The following is a 6,518-nucleotide window of genomic DNA, read 5'->3' on the forward strand; positions in this document are numbered from 1 at the left end:
TCAGGGCCCCGGGGGTCGGAGATCTCCACGCCCTCCATGCCAGGCAGGTCTGCAGGCTGTTGGGGGGCGGGGGGAGTTCTCCGCATCTTGGGTGGCCCCCGGCAGGGGTCAGGGTGCCAGCTCCCGGAAGCACAGGGCCTCCCCCCCACTGGCTTAGGGCAGCTGGGAACCAGGGCGCACAGACACCCAGGCCTTGGTCCCCCCTCGGCTGAGGCCCCCCCAGCAGAGCCCCCGGCTGCCCGACACTGCGGAGCCAGTGAAGTCACAGCCCAAACAAGCAGATGGACGTGGCCTCGGTAGCAGTTAGGAGGTGGAACCATTGTCGTGTGCAGATTTCCACACGCGAGTTACATTCGGGAGTTTCCCTTTATTGAGCATAAAAGGCCTGCGTAAGTTTCCAAGTAGGACACGTTCGTTCTGTCTGGTCCCAGGTGCCGGCCACTAATGGATACCCTTCGGAACTGGGGGGTGTCCACGCAGAGAAGGTGCCAGCCAGCCCCCACCCCACCCGGGGCCCAGACACCCACCGTGCAGCCAGGACCCCCCACACGCACGGCACGCTGCCGCCCTCCAGCCCCCCAGCCCCTGCAGGCCCGCGTCCAGGACGGGGTCGGCTCGGCTGCACGTGGACTGATGGGGAGCCCTCCCTCCTGCCTGTGACTGATGAGGCTCACGGCCCCCGGCCTCTGTGTAAACCTCAGGCTCAGTCACAGGACAGACATGTGGGGAGCACGTGCGGGGATGTCTAGGGCCCCAGGGAATGTCCCGGGTGCCAGAGACCGTGCACTGTGGGGCCCAGGAAGAGCCGGTAAGGGGACCCAGGAGCTGAGGCCCAGAGAGCCCAGGCTCCTTGAGGGGCCTTCAGAGGGAGACGGGGCCACCCTGCCGTATCCCCACCCCCGGCCAGTAGCATCCGGGTCTGTCTCCAAAGGGTGACCACAGGCCCTGCAAACCCTTGTCCCCGGCCTTGGGGCCTCTGCTCACATGGGCCTGTCTCAGAAGCCCCCGAAGGAACCCCTCCGACTGCACCCGAGAGCTGGGCCGGGGGCCTTTGCCACCGGGGGCAGAGGATCTAGGATTTTCCCTTTGGGCCACTGACCGGCCCTGCCCGCCCTGGAGACTGTGGGCAGATGGCCGCCCTGGGGAGAAGCCTGACCTGGATGGGGAAGCGGAGGGACGTCTCACCCCTGCCCTTGGGATGAACCAGTCCCAGTGTCGGGGACACTGCCGCTCACCGCCGCCCGGCGAAAGCCGCCCTGTGGGAGCCCAGGGGCCCCGTTAGAGACGTGGTGCTTGTACGTCACCCCCTGAAGCTGCTCTTTAATGTTTCGTAGACCCGGCAGTGAAGAATCTCGAACCGGGGCCATGGGACCCCTCTTCTCCTCGGCTCCCACACAGGCTCCACCCTGGCCACGGGCGCCTTGTGGGGAAGGCAGCCTTTCTGTGGGGGCTCTGAGGCCCTCGATGCCTCCAGGAGAATCCGAGCAGGCGTGGGGCCCACGGCATCCAGCTCCCCAGCCCTTTGGGACCCCGAGGTACACCCGAGCTCCCCCTGCTCCGACCCCCCACCTCTGTCCTTCCAGAAATGACTTCCTGGGTCACCGAGTCTCCAGAAACTTCTGGAGTGTTCAGGTTGAGCTGGGGGCACAGACGGCAGGGGCCGAGGTGGGGGCCGGCCTGGCGGTGGCCCCGCTAAACCCTGACTCTCCCTATTGATCTGGGGACAATTACCCGACGGCAAACCCCATTAGGTCTCTCGCGCACCATTACCATTACACCGTCCGGAAATCGCACTTTATCCCTGACGCCACCAGTGGGACAAAGTTCGGGGCAGGATGCGGGGTGCCCGGCTGTGTGGAGGCGCCTGCCACCTCCGATGTGGGGCAGGGGTGTTGTAAACCTGGCCCCTCCCAGAGCTGTGCCCTGGCCCATGTAACCCCGCTGCAGGGCCCCCGGTGTCCACCACCCCCAGAACGCAGGGGCACCTCCAGGGGTGAGCCCCCGCCTGCTGCTCCGAGACGAGGGACCCTGTTGGCCTCCCCCCCACCCAACCCCCAGACCCCAGGCCTGGTGAGCCAAGATCGGGAGGTCCGTCGTCATAGAAACAGACCACATTCCCAGAGTAAACCCTGGCCATCTGTGTCCCTCTGTGGCCGGGGCCGGGAGTGGGGAGGAGGGACAGGCGGCCTCTCCTCCCCGGATCTGCTCAGCGGAGAAATGGGGGCAGGTCCCCGCTCACACCCCTGCCTGTGCCAGCTTCCCATCAGGCAGGAATCCCATCCCACAGACCCCTGGTCCCCTCTAACACAGCACATGGGCCCCTAGACCCAGCTGGCCAGCGGACACACCCAGTCGGAGCCCACCCGGCTTAAGGAACAGTATTAGCCACTAGCCAAGGGACACTGGGAGCCACCAGAAGCTGAAAGAGGCAGGAAGGATCCTCCCCTCGAGGCTCCAGAGGGACCACGGCCCCGTGACATCTTGATTTAGAGCTTGTGGCCTCCAGACTGGGAAGAAATAAATTTCTGTGTGAAGCCACGCTGTTTGTGGTCCTCTGTTGGGACAGCCCTCACCAGCCGACACGTTTCCTTAAACAGCGGTTATCGTGGTAATCCCGAGCACGGACAGTTAATACCTTAGGTACAATGTGAATAAAGGCATCTTTCAGTCTTTTGCTGCTTTTATTAATTTGTGAAATACAAAGGGAACACACACACTGAGGACGGCCCCTCCGTCTGCACCTTTTCCAACTGGTCAGGCTCCCCTCGCTGTCCCCCACGCGACCCCGGACCACAGCGCCAGCCCTCGGGGCAGTGGGAGGTGCTCAAGTGCCTGTGGCCTCACTGTGACCGTGACCCGGGTAGTCAGCCGGCCCGGGGCTGGCCGGGGCTCGGCCAGCCCTGAAGGGCCAGATGCCCGCTAGACTCCCCTGGCTGCTCTCTGTCGGCCGGTGGCCGCCCCTCGGGGGCTCTGGCAACGGTCACGGTGTGGAAGGGGCATGCTGTCTCAGCACGGTGGGGACTCGTATGTGTCTCTGCCCGACCAGGCCCTCGTACTCATGGGGCCACTGGCAGTGGGAGGCAGAGCCGTGAGTGGCCCTGGAGGCCCCGCTGGAGGGCCCGGGAGGAGCTGAGGATGGCCCAGAGAGCTTTCTGGAGGAGGGGGTCCAAGGCCCGAGTCCTGCAGACAGAAATAGGAGGAGGGGGCGGCCCGGGGGGGAGAGCCTGGGTGGAGGGCTGCAGGTGGTGCCCCGGGCCCTTCGTCCCCACCAGGTCAGCCTGAGAGGAGGAACCCAGGGCTGGGGCAGGTGGGAGCAGGTGCCGGGCACTGGGGTGGGGGGGACGCTGGCGGAGCCCACAGGGAAGGAGCTTCTGTTACACACAGAGCAAACGGCGTCAGGACGAGGCGCCTGCTCCCTTCCAGGGGCGGGAGCCCCAGAGCGCCTCTGTCTCCTCCAGGAAAGCAGGGCGCCAAGTAATGCGGAGCGCATTAGCTGGGCTGCAGGGCTGAGCCCACCCCACGGCCAGCCGGGCTCGCTGACGGCCGCTGAGAGCCACCGCGGGCGGTGAGGGAGGCTGGGGAGCTGCCCCCTCCCCTGCAGCCCAGCGCCCCAGGCCCTGCCTGGACGGTGGCGAGACCCTTCCTCCCTGGCGAGACCACACCTGCGTCTCGCCCCTACCCACAAAGACCCCAACTCCTGGGAACCTGCCCTTCAGGGGTCCCGGAGGGTGGACCTCAGTTGGGTCCGCCTGTGGGGTCGGGGCCGGTCCGCACGCCACCACCGTTAACTCTTGGGCCCTGCAGGAGACGCCCACCTTCTTCTGTCCTCACTCCCGCCAAGGCGCCTGCGGACTGGGTGGAGGACGGACCCTCCCCACTGCCCAGCGATGTCCACCCTCCCTGCCCCTCCTTCCAGCGACCCTCAGCTCCCAGGCCTCCGAAGGGCTCAGGGCCTGGCACCCTCAGGACCCCTGCCCCATGGCCCTCGGGGATGGCCTTGCAGAGCTTCTGGAGTTCAGAGGACAGCGACTGAGCCCGGCCTCTTGGTCCCTCTAGGGACCACGCTTGTGGCTGCACTGACTTCTGGACCTCCACCCGCCCCCCACCTGTCCGGGCCAGGCAGAGGCGGGGCGCGTCCACAGACTCTGAGACCCAGCGACCCAGGGGTCCCAGCCGCGCCTTGGCCTGCCTGCTTGCGGGGGCATCAATCCCCAGGAGCCAAGCTCACATCTGAGGACACTTCAAACATCAACTTGCAATCAGAGGATTTGAGAAACTTGAATGGGGTGATGCACATGACCTGGGACTGCCGTGTCACCTCTGACCTCTGTGCTCAGAATACCCCGCAGGGGTGCGGCCGGCCGCGCACGATGCACCTGGACCAGGCCTGGCTTTGCAGGAAGGCCAGGGGCAGGGTGCCCCTCACGGTGGCCCTGCCCTTGTCCTAGCACTTGGCCGGCTGCTGCTTCTCCTGGTGGAGACGCCGAGGCTGCGAGCAGCCTGGGTTCCATCTGCTAAGTGGCTCCATGCCGCGTCCACCGCTCCCACGAGGACTGTCTGGGCTCAGTGCTCCTGTCCAGCCGACGTCATCTGCATCTATTTTCAGGGCCTCTTTGGGCTAAGTGCTGGGCAGAGCCCGGCCCTCCTGCCAGGGCCCCGAGAGGGGCTTGAGCTCGGGTCAGTTTTCGTCCTCTCTGGGGCCACGGGCACAAGGCCTGGGCTTCTGGTGCCGCCACAGCCCGGCCACCCCTTCGGATGCACTGGGGATGCCCTTGGGCTGGCGATTCGAGGGAACACGGTCTCCTCTTTCCTGCTCGCAAAGTGTTATCGTAGAGAGAACGTCTGTCAACAGAACACCTTTCTCTCAGGACCTCCAGCAGGAAAGAACCGGCTTGTCCTTTCCAGGGCAGGGTCTCCCCCCACAACACTGCTAACACTGGCCAGACAATCCCTAGTTGTGGGCCTGCCCTGGGCGCCCTGCAGCTCTGGGCCATCCTCCGTTTCCTCTGCTGTGACAACCAAAATGCTTCCAGATGTTGCTAAACATCCCTTGGCGGCAAAGTCACCTCCAGCGGCAAGAGAATGTCAGGCTCCCGACCCCACCTCTGCCGGGAAGAGGCCCCACCCCTGGGGTCCCCACAGGCCCTGACCCTCGCAGGTTATGGGAGGAACGTGGGACTTCTCTACGGGCCTCCCGGATGCGCCCCTGGAACTGAGGGGGGAGTGGAGGGAGGACAGGAGCCGTCAGGCTGACCACAGCCCCGCGGCCTACCAGGCTGAGGGCCAGACACCCATCGCGGACACCCCAGCCAGGGAAGGGGCCGCGGCTCCCGGTTTGCAGATAAGGCACAGAGAGGCTGAGCTGGAGGGAAGTCACACAGCTCACAGGCAGGATGTGGGGCCCGCCGGGTGGCCTGACCCCAGGGCAGCTCCATGCCCTTGACCAGGGGCTCCACGGGGGCTCAGGACGAGAGGGAGGGGCAGACGGGAGGCAGGGAGTGGGTGGAAACACATTCTCCGCTGTCCTCCGTATCTGCCCTCCAAATGACCCTCCGGGCTCTTATCTGGTGCCCACACACCCCTAATCGGCTCGCTTACCCACAGAAGCGTTTGCAGATGATGTTTCTGGAGGCTCTTAGTGTCAGAAGCAGCTCAGAGCAGCGCTATTCCCTCCTGACAGCTCCGTGGGACAGCCCAAGGTCACTGAGGGCACAGCTCACCTGGGGGTGTTGGAGAGCTGGGGGTGGGGTGCAGGGCGCCCCACAGGGATGTCTGAGGGCACGCGGTCAACGCCAGCTGATGGAGGCCCCGGGGACGCCCCGAAGCCCCGGGGGTCCAGGGTTTCCACCAGGGCCACTGTGAATTGCACTCACTTTGGGGACCTCCCCGGCTGCCCTGTCTTGTCCCTAGGGCTGGGTCCCTCGGGTCAGGGCCGCATTTGAGGCCACGCCCCAGTCCCCATTGCCTGCCTGGGGTCTGAGGGCCAGGAAATGCCGGCCTCGCCGGGCCTCGGTTTCCTCCTGGGAAGCGGTCGGCTGCTTGGGTGTGGGCGGGTGAAATCCTGCCCTGCCCGTGACAGGGTCACTTGTGTGCCCACCCCAGCCAGGGCACGGGGACCCAGGTGACGGGGATGGGGCCCGTACGGGGTGGGGGACAAGGGGAACACGGGCACGTGGCTCTGTCCACCGGTCATCCTTGCTCAGGCTGAGGAACTGCCGGGCCGGAGACGGTGTAGCCGGGCCAGGTGGGGGCTGGACGGCCCCTCCCCACTGCCCACCCGCCCCCCGGCATCATCAGCCTCGCCACGTCAGCCTGTTCCTGGCCCTGCTCGGGCAGACGCGAAATCTCTCCTAAATCCCGTATTTAATTTTGTTCTCTGGGAAATCGTAGGAGGTTTTGGAGATAAAGCTGAGCTGATAAATTGGGGATTTGGCGGTTCCTGCAGAAACTCCTGAACCAGAGGTGGGAGGCAGGCCCAGGATGCCCGGATCAGCTGGACCCCGCTTAGGGGGGCCCCC

The sequence above is a fragment of the Panthera leo genome, chromosome E3 (genome assembly GCF_018350215.1).
Source record: "Panthera leo isolate Ple1 chromosome E3, P.leo_Ple1_pat1.1, whole genome shotgun sequence".
NCBI lineage: Eukaryota > Metazoa > Chordata > Mammalia > Carnivora > Felidae > Panthera > Panthera leo.